We start from the raw sequence: 17,285 nt of genomic DNA on the forward strand, positions 1-17,285 counted from the left end.
GCTGGGCTGGCAGGTGGCTGGGTGGGGCCCAGCCCTGGGGGGCAGTGCCAGCCTGTAGGCTCCCCTGATGGAGTGGGGTGTCTATCAGAGTCCAGTCAGAGCGCATTAGCTCTGTGACACAGATCTCATTAGCGCCCGTGAGAGATGTCACTGCAGGAGAATCGTCGGTTCGGGGAGATGCTTGTACCAAAAGGAAGAAAGGACAGTGACAGCCTTTTCTCTGCCGCCTCCGCCGCCAAGCTCCCTGGGCCGCCCGCCCTCCTCCTCGTTGGGGGGTGGGGGGGTGGGGGTGCTGGCTAATGAGCTCGTCTGCAGTACAGCTCTGCCTTCCCCTCCTTGAAGTTCCCCGGTCCCTCTGAAGACCTCGGGCCCGGGATTAGCACACACCAAACGCCAGCACCCGCCCCCACCTTGCCCAGCAGGGAGTTCCTTCTGATCACCCTGCTCCTGCTACGGGCGAGGGAAAGAGGTGGGGCTGGGACAGAGCCATTGGTGGAGGGGTCACTCCTGGAAGGCTCCAGCCCCTTTTCCTCCCTTGACAGAATGACCATGTCCACTTCTCTACAGTGGGCTCTTCCTTCCCAGAGTTCCCATCTTCTCCCCCCTCTCCCCACCCCATGACATGTCCTACATCTCAGAACGTGGGGACTCTGGCCAAGGACCCAGCAGGGAGGATGTAGATCTGACCTGGGACTTGCTGGCTGAGCTAGAGGGCTTCAGAATCAGCCAGAGCCCAGTCTGGGCTTCTTCGGATGACCTGAGGGTGGTGAAGTGTTGAGGTGAGGCCTCTGCGACCTGATAGACCTGTTCCTGGCCCTCCTGGAGAGGCAGAGGGGTGTGTCGACCCCACTCCTGGCTTTGGCCATCCTCAGGGCAGGGAGGCTGGGAGGGGAGAAGTCAGCACAGCTCCCTTATGAGGAGCGGGGAGAGACAGCTGGAGTGTGTGTTTCCTCAGCACTACCACCCCCCTTCCCCCTCTCCCCTGACCCCGTCCAGTTCTTTCTAGAGTGTCCCAGAGAAAATGATGAGCCAGGGGTGGTGGCTGACCACGAGAAGGGACATGTCTCTAGGCATCCACAGGGCCTCCACTGGGCTGCCTGCATAGTGCTCAGGGCTGTTCACACCTTCCTCCCTGGACTGGTGCACTCGGAGCCCAGGAACATCTGAGGAACTGGCCCTTGCCAGATACAAGAGATGGAGAAATGGATGGATGGATGGATGGAGTGGTGGATAGGTGGAGGAGGTTCTGGCGTCTGTCTGTGTGTGTTGTGTGTGTATGATGCACTGGGAAGTACAATCTTTGTTTCCCTACCTCCCTAGCCCCAGGCCCGGCTTGGCCTCCCCTTGTCTCTCTCTGTATCTCCTGTCAAACCATCGCTGACGTAAATGACAAAGAAATCAGAAAGACAGATCAATGCCGGCCAAATTAGCACTTGCAGATAGACTGTGCGGGGATGTCAGCGCCCTGACCCCTGGTGATCTTGCAGCCTCCGCTGCTGATATTATGCAAATTGCATCCATCTGGCAGGACCTGCGTGCTGGCTGCTCCTACTCAGAGGAGTAATGGGCTGGGGTGGGCGGGAGTGTCGGAGCAAGAGTCGTGGAGTGAGTGTGTACATGTGTGAGCATGTGCTTGAGTGTGTGCGAGGGCGTGCGGTGCCCACCAAGCACTGGGCGGTGATGGAGTGATTGACAGGGCAGATAAGGGGCTGCATTGGATTCCTTTGGGCTGGGGGATTAGGAGCAGCCACAGATGGGAGATAACCGGACTTCATTTCAGTTTATTTTTCTCCTTATCCCCTCTCCCCACCTTCACTCCCCGAAAAACACAATCTCTGTAGTTTGCGTTTCCATCAATGTATGCAAGTCATTACCACTGGTGTAAGGTGAGAGACAATGTCAAGGCCCAGGCCAGTCCAGCCCTTCCCCCAGTCCCGTATAGGTCTGGTACCTTGAGAACGAATACCTAGAGTGACCCAGAGAGCCTGCACTCCCGTGGTGTTCCTAGCACCCCTCCTCCCAAGCCCTCAGTACTCAAGGGACGATCTCTGTCTCATGGACCAGCCCTGCTAACCTGCCTCATCTGACCTCAATGCCACCTGACAGTCCTTAAGCTGGGCCCCTGCCCTCCCACCTGACACTGCTGTGTGACATCCCTGCCCCCAAATTGTGGCTCCAGCATCGGAGCTCCTGCCCCTGGTATCAGCTGGGTCCCCTGGGAGCTGCTCTTTTTTTTTCCTCCAGGGCTCTGAACCCTTCCTCACAGCTCTTTCTGTCCCTGACATTTTTGACCCAGCTGGGCAAAGTGAGGCCTGTGGAGAAGGGAATTTGTCCTGGTCCGAATCCACCGTCCCCACCTGTATCCTTTCATAAGATTTGCTGGTGCCGGCTATAGTAGAGAGGACTCTACACCTATTACCTCAGTGAATCCTCAAGCCCTGTGAGATTGGGGCTGTCACCTATATCGTATTTAAGGAAGCTGAGGAAAGCTGTCACACACCCAGGGCAGCAGAGCAAGGAGGTGGGAGAGCTGGGGTTCAAACACACGTCTCTCTAGGGTCAGAGCTCTTCACCACCCAGCTCCCCTGCCTCCCTGCCGTGCCACCAGCCCCAGACGCTCACACAGTGCTGTGCCTGGATCTGCTTAAGGGAACCATCCATGCACAGTAGGCCGACAAAGTCCTTCAGCTCCTGGCCTCTGAATGCAGACCCTGGCCCACAGCAGACCCCCTGCCAGGCTAAACCAGCCCCAAGGGGACGGGATTCAAACACAGCTCACCCTCAGGAGCTATGTGTCTGAGACAGTCGGGCTGTAACAAGAAGGACACACAGAGGACAGAATGCACACAGCGGCTGAGCCAGCCCAGGGACGTGTCACAGCACGTGGCCTCCGGGGCCCCGCTGCTCAGGGAGAGGTGCTGAGCCGCTCAGGCCAGCCAGCTGTGGCCGAGGGTACAGGTGTCCCAGGAGCCCCTCCAAAACTGGGTCCCTGCTGTACCCTCCCACCAGGCAGGGTTGGGAGCTGGGAGTGCTGGGGACATGTCCGGGGACACGTGTGCAAGGGGAGCTTGTCCTAATGAGGAGAACATGGCTGCTAGTTAGGCGAGGGGCGGGCGGGGAGCCGCAGAGCTGATTGAAGGCAGGGGCAGGGGTCAGACAATTAGGCCCAGATCCGGCCGTTTGATGTGAGTTCTGAGGCCTCAAAGCCTCCCTTCAGCCCGCTCCCTCCACTCCCTCCTCTCCCTCCTCTTTCCTTTCTTCTTCTGCCCAAAGGCAGGAAGGATGGAAACGCTTACTCTCACTGTTACTATTATTAAACTCTGCGGCAAGCCAGCCAGACCCCAGGACTCTTGCCCACAGGGGGCACCCCAGGACCCCTCAGGAGGCTCCTTGGGCCCTGGGGGGTGCAAATCTGGCCAGAAGCCAAGGCCAGCTGGCGGACTAGGACGAGCTGAGCCCCAGGGCAGGGTCACCCGCCGCCTCTCTTGCTTCTGGCTGACTGGAAAAGGTCGCCCAGTGGGGAATTTGGTCCTGGGGCCCACTTAGACCATCACCTCCTGCAGCCTCCTGGTTCTTTCCTGTACTGCCCTGGGGGCTTGGGGCTCAGGGCATGGATCATTCATCTTCATACTCCATCACAGAAATCATCATCTGTAGCCCCACACCTTGCCCCAAAGATGAAGATGCAGAGTCGTGTGGCTCCACAGTGCTGTCATACTCATACACCAAAGAACCCCACCCTCGTATGGCCACACGTACCATCACAGGGTCCCGTACACCCACAGGGTCTTGTGCAAAAGCCCTGACTGTGGCGGCAGGGCCCTGGGAACTAAGCCCCTCCCCTGGGGTGGCTGGGAATAGTCTGACCTTGTGTCTGGGGTGGGTGGGTATCGGGCCCTTCCAGTCCCCCATCCTAGGTAATAAGCCTTGAGAGCTGGTACTGACCAGAGAGCGGGAGGAAGCCGGACTGAGGGGAGGGGGGGGAGAGGGAGGTGGGAGCAGAGATAAATGTTAGCTCATTTCTTCCGTAATTAGTTACTCCCTCATCCCCGCGTTGTAATTGTGAACAAGCTGTAATGTTTAATTAGTCTGTAAATGAAACCCCAATTTCATAATGGCCTGGCTGACAGGGCTAAGTGAGCAGGGGGGTAGGCGGAGGGGAGGTAATAGGGAGGGCCTGCGGCGCGGGGCGGGGGGTGGGCGTGGAGGTGCGGGCTCGCGGTCTCACCTCCTCTTCTCAGCCCCAGCCTGGCTCTGGTTGGGGAGGCTCTGAGACTGATGGCATCCTTGCCGTCCCGCCTGTAACATCCTCTCCTCAGGCCTGCCTTAGCAAGAGAGGGAATTCTGAAGGGTTCCTGACATCCTTCTCCCTCCCTCCCTTCCCTTCTATTCTCTGGTTGGCATACCACAGTCACAGCCCAACCTAGATGCCTCTGGTTGGAGAAACGGACTGGGGGGCGGGGGGCCCAGACCCAGTGACCCCAACAAAGATGATGCCTCCTCCCTCGGTCCAACCTTCCCCCTCCCCAAGTCATCCTTCTAAGAGACCCTCGCTTGCTGGCACCTGGACCTCAGGATATGGCCCAAGACCTCAAGGAGCCAGTGATTGACATAGATAGGCTCCGCCCCCTCCAGTGCGGCGGCTAAAGGGAATCAGCCTCCGCTCACGGCTGACACCCCAGGCCAGACGCAGCTCTCGGTAGGTATCTCCGCAGACTGCGATGAACCGGAGCTGCCGCAGGGGGGAGCCACCGGCCCCTCCGCGGCCTCATCGGTTTCTCCTGTCTCCCCCACAACATCCTCATCGTCTGCACGCGCCCCCGCCCTGCCTGCTGCAGCCATAAATCTCAATTTACGAGGGCGGCTCTGGTGGGGGAGGGAGGCAGCGCTGCTAATGACGGCTCCTCAGCCGGATTTTTCATGTTGCACAGTCATAAATTTTTAAGAACAGCATGGGCAGCACGTTAGCGAGTTATCGAGGCTGCCTCCATGCTGGCTGCCTAGCTCCAAGAAAACAGAGACTGAGGGGGATAGAGGAGGCGTTTGGGTCAGGGGTGAGGCTGGGTCAAGCAGGCAGGCTAGCCTGAGCCTTCTCACAGCGTGGGTAATGCTGCCAGAGCAGCCCCTAGTTAGGACAGGCACATGGGGTGAAATCAGGCCAGGCATACGGGCACCCAGGCCCTGGCGTTGGGAGCTGCTGATGGATGCCACTGCTCCATGACTTGACACCGTGATGTACGGAGAGCCTGGAGACATATGGATTTTCAAAGTGGCCACTTGGAATAGAATTAAAGCCCCCAACCATGTGCACTGTGAGGTCTTTGCCCTGGCAGAGCTACATTTGGCTCATAAACAAGGTCCCTTTTAGGATTGCTCTCAAGATTGGGGGTCCCTGGAGTCACTAAGGGAGATTCCCGGGGGAAATCCCTCCATAGAAGGGGCAGATCTATGGACCTGCCAGGAGCCTGGAGCCATGCTGACCTCATTCTGATTATACCCATCATTTCAGGTTTTGTGGTCCTGGGTAAGTCATTCACCTTCCAGGGCCTCTGTTTCTTCCTCTTTAAAGTAGGATTGATGATGGTTCCTACCTGTGAGGCTTACCATGAAAGTATTGTACCACCCTGACTATGAGTTAGCTCGTTTATCTATATAAATCTCTGGGAAACTTTTGAGGGGAGTGTCTGGGGAAAGATCTTTGTGGGAGATGGTGAGCATTCACTTTTGTGCAGTGATTCATTCAGAAGGTGTTTGCTGGGGTCTTCTGGGTGCCCAGTCTGGTGCTGAGTTTTCAGAGATGAGGCCACTTCCTTCCTGGGAGGTGATGTGAGCATGGTGGCTGAGGCCAGTCAGTGTTCCCAGCCCTGGCCTGCCACACCTAAGCTTCCGGGCATTCAGAGGCCCGCACTGGCCGCCTCAGTCCTCCAGACCAAATGCTCACCTGAATCTCCTGATCTGTGCAGTTGAAGGCTTATAGTCTTGATCACTTGTCCAGTGCCACGGGCACAAAGGGCAAGCGGTTCAGACACTGCTCAAGTCAGCAGAGGTGGTGTGAGCGTGTGCTTGTATCCAGGTGTTGGGAGGACTCGGTGCTAGTCTCCTGCGACAAATGCTGGTCACTTAGGGAGAGGCGCATACCCAGGCTGGGCCTTGTTGATGTAGGGGCCCCTTCTGAAGCCTCTCTCCTCATGCCCCCTGTACCGCAGCACACAGCGCCCTCCCTCATTCTCTGGAAACTGCCATGCCTTCATTCACCTCAGGGCTTTCCCACCTGGCTTTATTTTCCTTGGGAGCCCCCATTCCCACCCTTAGCCTAATTCAGTCTGCTCGGACACGACTGAGCGACTTCACTTTCACTTTTCACTTTCATGCATTGGAGAAGGAAATGGCAACCCACTCCAGTGTTCTTGCCTAGAGAATCCCAGGGACGGGGGAGCCTGGTGGGCTGTCGTCTATGGGGTCGCACAGAGTCGGACACGACTGAAGCGACTTTGCAGCAGCATCCTTCGGAGCCCAGCTCAGTTTGCTGTTCAACGAAGAGTCCTTGACTCCTAGCCTCGGTCAAGTCCCCTCCCCTGCAGTCATAGTCCTCGTTAAGAAGTTGTTAAATGCCCCCTTCTCCCCCTCCCCCGAACTAGATGGAAAGTTCCCTGAGGGCAGGAATTTATGTCTCTTTTGTTCAGCTTGTGTCCCCAAAGCATAACATAGTGTCTGATTCCTGTGGGTAGATAGTGGATAAAATGTGTTGTTTTGAATTGAGTTAAACTGTGCTGAGACAGCTCAGGCCCACCCCTGGGTGCCAGGGCAGGGGGAGGGGGCTAGGGAAGTGCCTGGAGCTGAGGTGGTTCCCATTAGTCCTCATGATTAATTCACAGCCACACTGTGATGGAGTGGGCTTGTCCCCAGTCAGCGCCTCCGCTGGGGCCCACCTGTTAGCGACAAACAAACAAAGGGGATAAATAATGCATTGGGAGCTGAGCCAGGCAAGGCGGCGGTATTGAAATTAATAGGGATTAGCTGAGCAGCTTGAGGATGAAATATTTACCAGGTGGGACTGGGCTTAGGGAGGGCAGCCCCCCCTCCCAGAGTCCCCAGGCTTAGTCAGGCCCTTCTCCAGGGCATCACTGGCAGGGACTGTGGAGCCCCAACACTGCTCCTTCTGCCCCTAGAAGTCTTGATTCAGGACGGGCTGGCCAGGTCAATGAGAGCTCAGGTCCCAATCTGTCTCCTGGCACAGGAGATCTTGGGGAAATAAAGATACTCGAATGAGTGGAGGTGGGGAAGGAGCTGAAGCTGCCAGCACATGGGAACCTGGGGCAGGATTGGGGCTGGGGCCTGTCTGGGCTGCAGGCGGCAGGTATCAGGGCTAGAGTAGGCTCATGTGATCTTGTCCCCCCATCCTTCCCTCTTACTTTTCCTCCAGTCCTTCCTTTCCTCCACTTATTACGTATTTACTGAGGGCTTCTGTGGAGATAACAGGAGTGCCCTCAAGGGATTTGTGGTCCAGCAGGGGGTGACAGAGGCAGTCACATGGAGGAACAGTGGGTGCTGTGGGAACACACAGAAGGGGTTCCTAATGTCAACATGGGGGTGCAGGCAAGGACCTCAGGAAACCGCAGCAAACTTCTGTCCCTCAGGATGGCTGAGCAGTGGAAGAGCTTCCCAGGCAGAAGGAAGAGCATGTGGAAAAGCCAAGAGGGAGAAGAGGCTGAATTCCACAGTCCGACAGGAGTGTGGGAAAGATGAGGCCCGAGAGGGACCCTGGGTAGATCCCTGGAACTGAGTGTGGGAGTTTGGATACTGTCCTTAGAGCAATGAGGCTTTGTTGAAAGTGGTGGTGGTGGTGGGTGTCTGTTGTTTGAATTATGAACTCTTAAAACTTTTTACTTGGAACTGGTTTTCTGTTGGCAGAAGCTTTTCTTACCCAGCTTTCCCTAGTGTTAGCCTCTTGCCCAGTCACAGTGCAACCATCAGCACCAGGCCGTTAGCATCGGTCCCTTACTGCTTACTAAACAAAAGGCCTTATTTCAGTTTCACGACATTTCCACTGATGTCCTTTCTGTTCCAGGAGCATTGAAGGGGTTTAAGAGGGAGTGAAATGACCGGATTTGTGGCTTAGAAGGACACCATGGAGGAGGAGGTGGACAGGGGGCAGTGATGTCACCTGGTCGAGAGAGGTTGACGCCTGGACCAAGAGAAGAGTAGTAGGTGTGCAGGTTGAGAAACTATTAGAAGATAGGTGGTAAGTAAAGCTTAGGGGCAGGTACGTTTGCTGAGGGAGAGTGCAGAGAGTCAAAAGGGAAGAAGGCCAGTGACCGGGTAAGGAGAAAAGGCAGCATGGACGGGGGTGCTGGAGGAGGGGAGGGGAGAAAGGGTGGTGTCACTGAAACCCAGAGAAGAGTCTCAAGGCCTGAGTCAGCCCACTGAAGCTATATCACAGAGAAAGGGGGTTACTCACAATGTAAGACCCCTGAAAAGCAGTCAGGGTAGACTCTAGAAGCCAGGTAGAGTTGGGGAGAGGGTGGGCTTCAGAAGTAACCTCAGGACAGTTCCTCTGCTGTATCAAGATGAAAGGCAAAGACCGGCCCAGGTGCAGGGGGCTGGCTTCTGTGTTTCCTGTGAAGCAGGGGACAAGATTGCGTGGGTGAGGCAGTCAGGGGTGATGTTGGGGGTAGGGGTTAGAGAGTTGTAGAAAGTAGAGAAAACGTGAAATTGTCACTAAGGAAAAAAAGAGCGTGCACACTGATCAGGCACATAGAAAATGGGGTGGCGTTTATACACCCAGGTGAGGTTGATGACTGATTTTATGAGTCACATGAACCTGTAAGGTTACTATTTTCTCTAGTCACACTCAGCCCAGATGTAAGCTGAAAGAAGGCAGAGTTTGGTTTTTCCAGGCGAGGGTGATAGGAGGAAAAGGGAGCAAGAGAGTTGAAACTACGGGCAAGAAAGGACTGAGATGATGGACTGTGGAATCCAGGCTCCAAAATGGGATGTATCAGTTACGTTGCCTGGACCAAAACTACTTGGTATGTACCCAATAGCCACTGACCTTCTTCCTCATTAAATAGAGCCCCTGGATAATTAGGGGCAACATGGTGTACCCAGGTAAATGCTACTTTTTTTTAAGTTTCTCACGCAACTAGATGTTTGTATCTCTGAGTTCTGGCTAGTGAGATAAAGAGAAAAGTGTGTGGGACTGAACACACTGAACACACTTGTCCCTTTCAGGAGCAATACTGAAAGGGAAATGACTAAGCTGGAAAGTACGTTAGTCTTGCTTTTTTCCTTCTTCCTCTTTCCTAAAATGTGGATGTGATGGTTGGAGCATCAGCAGCCATTTTGGACCATGAGATAATCTATGAATTGGAAGTGACATTGCTAAGAAGGGCAGGGGAGAAAGAAGAAACCATGAGTGAGTCTGTTGACTTTGTGTTGCTGTGGGACTTTAAAAATTCTACTTAAATTGCACGTCACATACATTAAAATCCTTTCTCAGTAAAGTTGTATTTTCTTCCCTCTGTTTTCTCCTGGGTTCCCATCTAAGCTTGACTTTTTTTAGCCTTTATGGTAACATGGCCTGTATCCTGAGATATAGCAGGAAAACAGTTTGAGCAAATATTTTAAGAGAACAGGGGTTACCAATTCCCTAGCCTCATAGTGCCCTTGCTGCCCTTGCCTCCCCTGATTTATTTTCTCACTCTCTTTCCTGCTTTTACATTCTGTATCAGTTACTATGCTTTTGGCTATAAGAAAAAGAAAACCCAGTTTAAATCTTAAACAATAAGAGGGTTTATTACGTCACCAGAGAGGTAAGGTTATCGTAGGGTTGGTTCATTTAGCATCTCAGCAGTGTCATCAAGGACCCAGGTTTGTTTTGTTTTTTTTCATTTTTTTTCATTTTTCTGTTCTTTTATCTTCAGCATGTTCTTCACAGACTAACTGCCCTCAAGGCTGGGAGATGGCTTCTTTGGTCCCAGACATGATGTACAGACATGAAAACATCCAGCCAGAATATAAAGGACTATTTCCCCCGCATGCTTCTCTTCTTAAGAGTCAATAAATTTTCCTTGAAGGTCTTTCAGCAAACTTACCATCATATCCCAGTAGCAAGAATGCTTGGCCGCTCCTAAACCCATGACTGGCAAGGGGTTAGGATCCCCACAAATGGCTCAGACCCTGGGGGTTCCCCCTGGGTCAGTGAAGGGAGTGGGTCAGCAGGCTCCATTAGCTATGCAGAGAGGGAGTGGCTGTTGGATAACCAGTCAACAGTGAACAGAGGAGAAAGGTGGAGACCAGGAGGGGGATGTACCTGGAGAGATGAGGGATCGAAATGGTTTTGAGGTTCCAGTGAGGGGAAAGAAAAAGTGTATTACTGTCAGTAACTAGGGATGTATGAATTTAGTATTTCAAAGGAAGAACAGTGGAGGAGGTTAACAAGGTGCAGGGTGTGACTGTGGAAATGGGTGAAAATAAGACGTAATGGAGATGGTTGTTCCTGCCGACAGCAAACACTAAGAAGCTGGCAGCAAGGTTCTCAAACGACAGGATGCAGAGGCCGTGACAGGCAGGGCTCCCGGGAGGGAGGTGGCCATGGTCTGTGTTGATAGTGCATGCTCACAGGACAGACCTCAGATAGGCTGCTGGCCGTGGGTCTGGGGCATGCAGACAAGCCTAACCTCTCTGTATCCTGGGTGTCCATTTTGGAAAGAATCTGCCCTCATTGGTCAGGCCATTCTGGAAGGAGGTGAAGCCCCATCACCTTCCCAGTGGAGCCACTCCAGGGCCCCCAGAAGACAGTTCCACAGGAGACCCCTAGGGACAGGCCAAGGTGGGAGCTTGGTTGGGGCAGAAGAGGCTGCCAGGCATGGTGGGTGTGCTCCGCAGTTCTTAGTGGCCACTTCTTCCCTGCTCCCCTCCCACGCCAGATCCTCTTCACTTGGCCTTAGGTTATCAAGCACTTTTAGCCCTGGCGTCCAGAGCCAAGAGGAAGGTGAGGCTTCCTGGCCCCTCTACCCCAGTGGGGTCTTGGCCGGGGACGAGTAGGGGGAGGCCGGCACCCGTTGTAATGGCCAGAGCAGCCGCCCTGTTACTACGGTGTATTTCACTTTTAATTCTGACATATAATGTAATGATCTTTTTTAAGGCCCGATGATATTATCTGCCTGACTAGATTATTGAGTCTTCATCATCTCCAGATAAATTTATGGCCAGGACGAGGCTCAGGATTTATCATCAGTCAATAGAGCTCGATACTCTAACAAGGCGTGTAATAAGATATACATATTTAATGATCCAAGGGGAGGAGCGCTAATGGGAGCCCAGAGTGACTGGTCCACGGGGCTGGGGCCCTGCCCTGGGGCTGCGGTAGCTGGAGGGGCATGGATGTAGTCTCTGCCCCGTGGTCCCCAACTCAGGACTGCCTCAGTCTCCTCCTGTCAAGACCCTGAGGGAGAGAAAGACAGGGAAAGGATGAGGCGACAGGGATAGTGTCAGAGCTGAGCCCGGAGGGTGTACACACGCCCCAGTGGGAACTCCTCTCCCTGCTTCCAGGCCTTGGAGGGCTTTGGGGTGTCCTTAGACCTGCATGCCTGGGCCCCTGAGCATTAGGGCGGGCCCACACAGGGAGGGAGTGCCGGGGCTGCGTGCCCAGTCCGCGCTGATGGTGACGGATGGTTTTTCATTACAGCCTCTCAGGTCCTGCCCGCGCCCTGTGTGGAAATTCTATTTATTCCCTAATTTGTAAAAATTCCCTCTTTATCTGATCCCAATCAGGGCGGGGTAATTGGCTCTCTGGGGCAGCGGCTGGGGTCCTTGATGAAGAGCTATGTGGATGTACCCGGCCCGGCCCCCGCCCGGCCCGCCACCAGGGCCCACAATTAATAATGATTTGCAAATGGCAGACAAGCAATAACACAGAAAGATGTGGCGTCCGCGCTGCCTCTTCATTTCCTCCCCTCGCATATATAAATGGCCACAGAACAAAAACCCAGCACTATAAATTCTGGAATTAGTTATTCACCGGGATAAATGGGGCCTGGAGCCACCCGCCCCTCTCTCCCGCCACCCTTCTTGCCTACTTTGCCCAGTCCGGGTCTGTCCCCAGGTGTGTTCCTGAGCCTGGCCCCTGACTCAGTCCCCCAGCTTCCTCCTAGACCGCCCTCTACCATGCCAGCTCCCCTTCCTGTGTGGCCTAGAATCGGGAGAGGACACTTGGGTCCGCAGCGTCCTCAGCTTCCACCTGTTTTCATTGACGTCTCTGGCTGCCCGATGGGGCTCCTGTCCCCGTACTGCACTGGGGTTTGAATGGAGTTGACGTGTCCTGCCAGGCCTGGGAGCCTGGACCCAGGTTAGTCTTGGGTGCCTTTGGCATTTGGGACCTGTCCAGTCATCTGCCTGGCCAAGTCTGAGTCAGGCTCCTGGTGGCCACATGTCAGTGGCCTATAAGTGATTCTGCTTACTGGTCAGGCTGTCTTGGGCTGTTGGCACAGGCATTTCCAGGCACTGTGCCCTCTCGGCCAGGCGCATCCTCTCCCCGCCCCCCAAGTGGCTGCGAGCTGGCGGGTAATGGGCGTGTAATGGCCTCATTTCCATGCCCGGCCTCCAGGAGCGGCGGTAAGTGTTTGATTGCCTTAATTTCCAAACACATCATTATCCCAGCTTTACCAGCGCTTAATAAACACTTTATGAGGATTTTTTTAAAAACATCTTCGGTCTGCATACTTCTCTGAAGTGATAAACTCTAATTAAGTCTAATATTTAAAAATATGGTAATGGTGAGTTGTTTGAATAAGTGGACTGCATTTCTGTAATTTCATTATTACGTAAAACACGCTAATTATTTGGAGCGCGCTTATTACGGAGAGAGAAATCGCCTGCTAATCAAGATGAAATTGCCTTTTCCCCTTATTGTGGAACCACCGTCATCCTTCACCATCAGCCCTGTGGCACCTCCAGGCACCTCGGTGGGGTGGAGGGGGGTTGTGCGGGGGGCGGGGGCTGGCTGGAAGAAGGGGTCACTTTGGAGTTGAGGCTAAGAGGGCCCTGTCTGGGGGGAGGGGAGGGAGCTGCAGGAGCCCTGCTGGTGGGGAGAAGGGAATCTGTGTCTGGGGTGGGGCGTTTCCGGAGGGCCAAGGTCACCCTGTCTGTGGGTCCAGGGGACTGTGTGGGCTGCGTCTGGGACAAGGAATGGGAGTTGGGGGATAGCAGAGTATTTCTGTTGGAATAACAATATTATCATTGGATACTATTGGAATAACACTACCAATACTACTACTAATAACTAACCCAGCCACTGTTTTAAGCACTTCACAAATAAAAACTCATTTCATCTTTTTAACAACCCTTTGAGGGAAGTAGTTGCTATAATTATTATTATTCCCATTTTAGAGAAGAATCTGAAACACAGGTTAAATAAAGTACAGTAATCTGCTCGTGTTCACACAGTTGTCCAGTGATGGAGTTTGGATTCGAATCCAGAATCTAGGGATACACAGGGGCCCTCTGCTGGCTTAGTCCTGATTCCCTGCCTTGGCCTCCTGTCTTCTGAGCTCCCATTTGCTGCTGTGCCCTGAACTGCGCCCAGCCATAGCTTGAGATGCTGCCCCCAGCACTGAGTAGCCGATTTAGCAATAAAAACATAGGATGCCAGTTAAATTAGGGTTTCAGATAAACAGCGAATAACTTCTTAGAGTAAGTGTGTTCCACGTGGGGCTGGGAACGAATTTGCTCTGGCAGTCCCTCTGACCCTTTGTGCTCAGGCATGCTGCGGCCAAGACATCCTAGCAGAAGGAGGCGGAGACGGGATGAGGTTCTAGAATGTTGACGTGCGCCAGGTTCTTGCCATCTTCCTTGTCATGGTTCCTGCTTCTCGCACTGTTCTCTCGTGGTCATCTCGTGGGTCCCTGCTTTGTGTGCTCCAGCCCCGTTCCTCGCTGGCTCCAGGAGATCACTATACAGTGTGTTGCCATGCTGAGCATTTTAGGCAGGGGACCTCAGGTTGTGTCTGAGGTCCTTTAGGCCTCACAGCCTCCTCAGGTCAGCAGCTTGTCACCGTTCTGCTCCAGGTGTCCTCTCAGGATGATTTGCCTCTTTGGTCATTTCAGGTTCGTTCTCTTTCCTGGTCTGACAGATCCACGTATGGAAATTGTATATATTTACAGTGATGGGGGATCATTCAAAAGTGTGGGGCAGGTGTGGACAGTTCAGTCAGTGGTGACAAGACAGCTGGCTATCCACTAGGGGAAAAAGCAAATTAGATCTTCTACTCACCACATACAAAAATAAATTCCAGGCAGACTAAAAAGTCAAAGTTTTTATAAACAGAGTATTAGATGAAAATATATGATAGTTCATTAGGTCTTGCTCATTCTATTTCCTGAAAATCTCTTGCCTCCATCCGCTTCTCCACATGACCATTATCTCTCCACCTTCATCTCCACCATCACTGGCCTGTTCTGGGCCAGTATTTCTGACCTGGACCAGAAATACATAGTACAGTCTGCTAGCTGGCATCTCTGCCTTCTGGGTTAACCCCTCCAGTCCTCAAAAGATAATTCTGAAACTCAGATTGGAGCCTATCATGCTCCTCAAACATGTGTATTCACCATCATTCCCAGAATGAAGAAATTAAAGCTCCTTAGTTTGGCATCTGGGGCTCTGCAGGAGTTCCTCTGGCCAGCCAGTGCTGACCTCGCCACTCCCCTGTCTCCTCTACATCACCTCCACCCACCATCTGCTCATCTTAAATTTGGGGGAACACTCCACATTTCCCATATGAAAGTGTTCCTGTGCTGTTCACTATGCTGAGAACACCTCCCCGCCTTGCTGGCTAGCCTCCTCTGCATTTTTTATTTACTCCTCCCAGGAATCCTCTCCTGATCCTTTGTGCCTGCTTTTCTCACAGCATCGTTCACGCTGCACCACTTGTAGCTGCAGTCTCTGAAGCTCCTCGAGGGCAGGGAGCTGCAGGGTCTGCAGGCTGTGGCCCAGCATGGGCCTGTGCACCTGGCACCCAGGAGGTGTCAGTGTATTTGCTGAATGAATGAGTGTATGAATAGATGGCCCTCCAAGAGCTTCCTGGGGCCCCTTCCCTCCTGAGGGTGGCCTGGCCTAGGCTCCGCATCCTGTCCTCTTTCAGGTCCCAGACAAGGGCACCAGCTGGAGCGTGTCAGCCGCAGGGAGCTGCCCTGTGTAAATTCTCACAGGCTGTCCTGAGCGGTCTGAGCCGCCCTCCACTAGCAGCTACCTTGCCAAGCAGGTGTTTGACTACCCTTGGGCCCAGCCAGCAAGCTCATCCTGTTAAGTGCTGACCCCACTCACCTTTGCGGGATGTAGGCAACTAGCCCCCACCCCCATTACAGCCTTGGCAATATAAAAACATTAAGAATTAATGCCAACATTAAAAATATTAATGCCCCCCAAAAGATGAGGGCAGTCTTGTCAAAAGTTGATGATCCTGTAGGAACATAAAAACAGGTTAGTCTTCTAGAATTTGGAGGTGAGGAAGACCTACTCTTAGAGGCCTCTGCTGTGGGCACAAGGCTCCCTGCTCTTGACCCCCCAGAACAGCCTCAGGCTGTTCCCAGTTGCTCAGTGATGGGCCACAAGATGGGACTGCTGACCCAGGGCTTCAAGCCGAGGACTTCCTGGGAGGCCATGTTGTTATCAGGCTCACCGGGAGCTCGATCTGACTTACTATTAAAAGCCCAGATTTGTGTCTGTGCTGATCAGTGGAGTACTGACTCTTAGGTCAGCTTCCAGGGGTGGAAGCCCAAAACTGCAGTAGTACTGACCTGCTGAATGAGCCCAGTCTGGGTCTCTCTTCATTATGATAGACCAGCTGCAACAAGTTAGACTCTGGAACCCCTGGTGGATGAAGTCAGTAGTCAGAGTTTGTGCCATGAGTGATAAGTGGTTTTTCCAAGTGTGCTGGCCCCTATGTCACCTATGCCACAGATTGTACAGTACACACCTTCTCACCACTGGACCATCCTGAAAACTAGCATCCTTACCTACCCGTCAAGAAGAGAGGAGATATTCCAAACATAAAGCACGTGCAGGCATGTGGCGGTTTCACTCGCTCATTCCTCACATAACACTCAGGTGGCACCTCTTATCATAACCCCGGTGAACCTGAAGTTTGGGGAGACTTGGCAGTTGCCGCAGGGCAACAGCCAACGGGCGAAGTTAAGACTAGAAACAGGTCTATCTGACTCCAAAACCTACTTTGTCATTTTCAGAAAACAGTAAGTGGCCCCTTGAGGCTGGAATCCGGGGGTTGAGGGTAGAGAGTGGCAGGGGTGAGACCAGAGATAGCAGGGATCCAGTTTTGCAGGATCCCTTTAACCTTGAAGTCGTAATGAGTGTGCAGACTTGAGGGCAGGGAAGCCACTGAAGAGATTTAAGGAGAAAAGAACGTGATCAGATTTGTGTGAAAAAGATCACTTTGGCTGTGAGAGAATGGATTAAAAGGGGAGAAAGAGAAGCTGCTGTTGGAAGAGCAGATGCTGGGCTCTGGACTGGGAGGTGGTGCCAGAGTGAAGGGAAGAAGAGGAGACAGGACGACGACAAAGCCTTCAGTTCATGCTTGATTGGACTGGGGGAGAAGGCAGGATGCCAGGCTTGAATCGGGCTTCTTCTGGGACATTTTGGGGTGCCATTCACTGTGGTGGAGAACACGGGAGAGTGAAGGAGCGGGGGGGAGGAAACGAGCTCACTGCTGGCCGTTTTGAGTTTGTGTGTGAATCTAGGAGGAGATGTCCCTGGGGTATCTGCATCTGTGGTCTGGAGCTCAGGAGGCAGTTTCCAGAAGTAGCTGGAGCTCAGGATGTGGATGAACCCCTCCAGGGTGTAGAGTGAGGAGAGGTCAGGGCTGAGACTAGGGTGCGTGGACCTTCACCCAGCCCCAGACCAGGCACAGGTGGGAGGTCAGCGCTCGCCCACTGGATGGCTGGTGGCCTGGGGGGAGGGGCTGGGCACCTTCACTTGGGCCAGGGGAGGCAGATTGAGTGATTTGTCCAGCAACGAGGGAGGAGCCAGATGAAGTCAATAGAAAACTAATTTTCTTTTCTGCTGGAAGAAATGAGGTGTGTGGCCGCTGGGTAATTGCAGATAACGAGGGGACTTATTCTTAATATGCACAGTGGCCGTGGTCCCCAGAGTGTCAGAGACAGGAAGGACTGGAGGTGCCCTGACAAGGCCAGATTTACTTGGGAAGAAAATCATCCTATCAACAGTACCATCACAGCTCCTCGACCCTGTCGTTAAGGCCCTTCTGTCCTGCT

General features: G+C 53.4%; 1 protein-coding gene and 1 long non-coding RNA gene across 7 annotated transcripts in view; both read left to right on the forward strand.

Moving 5' to 3' along the window:
- ERI3 (ERI1 exoribonuclease family member 3) overlaps nt 1-17,285 on the forward strand; it is a 130,841-nt gene that overhangs the window by 111,433 nt on the left and 2,123 nt on the right. The gene's annotated exons all lie outside the window — the stretch shown is intronic.
- LOC139182257 (uncharacterized) lies at nt 4,215-10,079 on the forward strand. Its single transcript, XR_011565905.1, has 2 exons — nt 4,215-9,415; nt 9,924-10,079. It is a non-coding gene; the product is annotated as an uncharacterized lncRNA (long non-coding RNA).

This window comes from Bos indicus, chromosome 3, assembly GCF_029378745.1.
Source record: "Bos indicus isolate NIAB-ARS_2022 breed Sahiwal x Tharparkar chromosome 3, NIAB-ARS_B.indTharparkar_mat_pri_1.0, whole genome shotgun sequence".
In the NCBI taxonomy this organism is placed as follows: Eukaryota; Metazoa; Chordata; class Mammalia; order Artiodactyla; family Bovidae; genus Bos; species Bos indicus.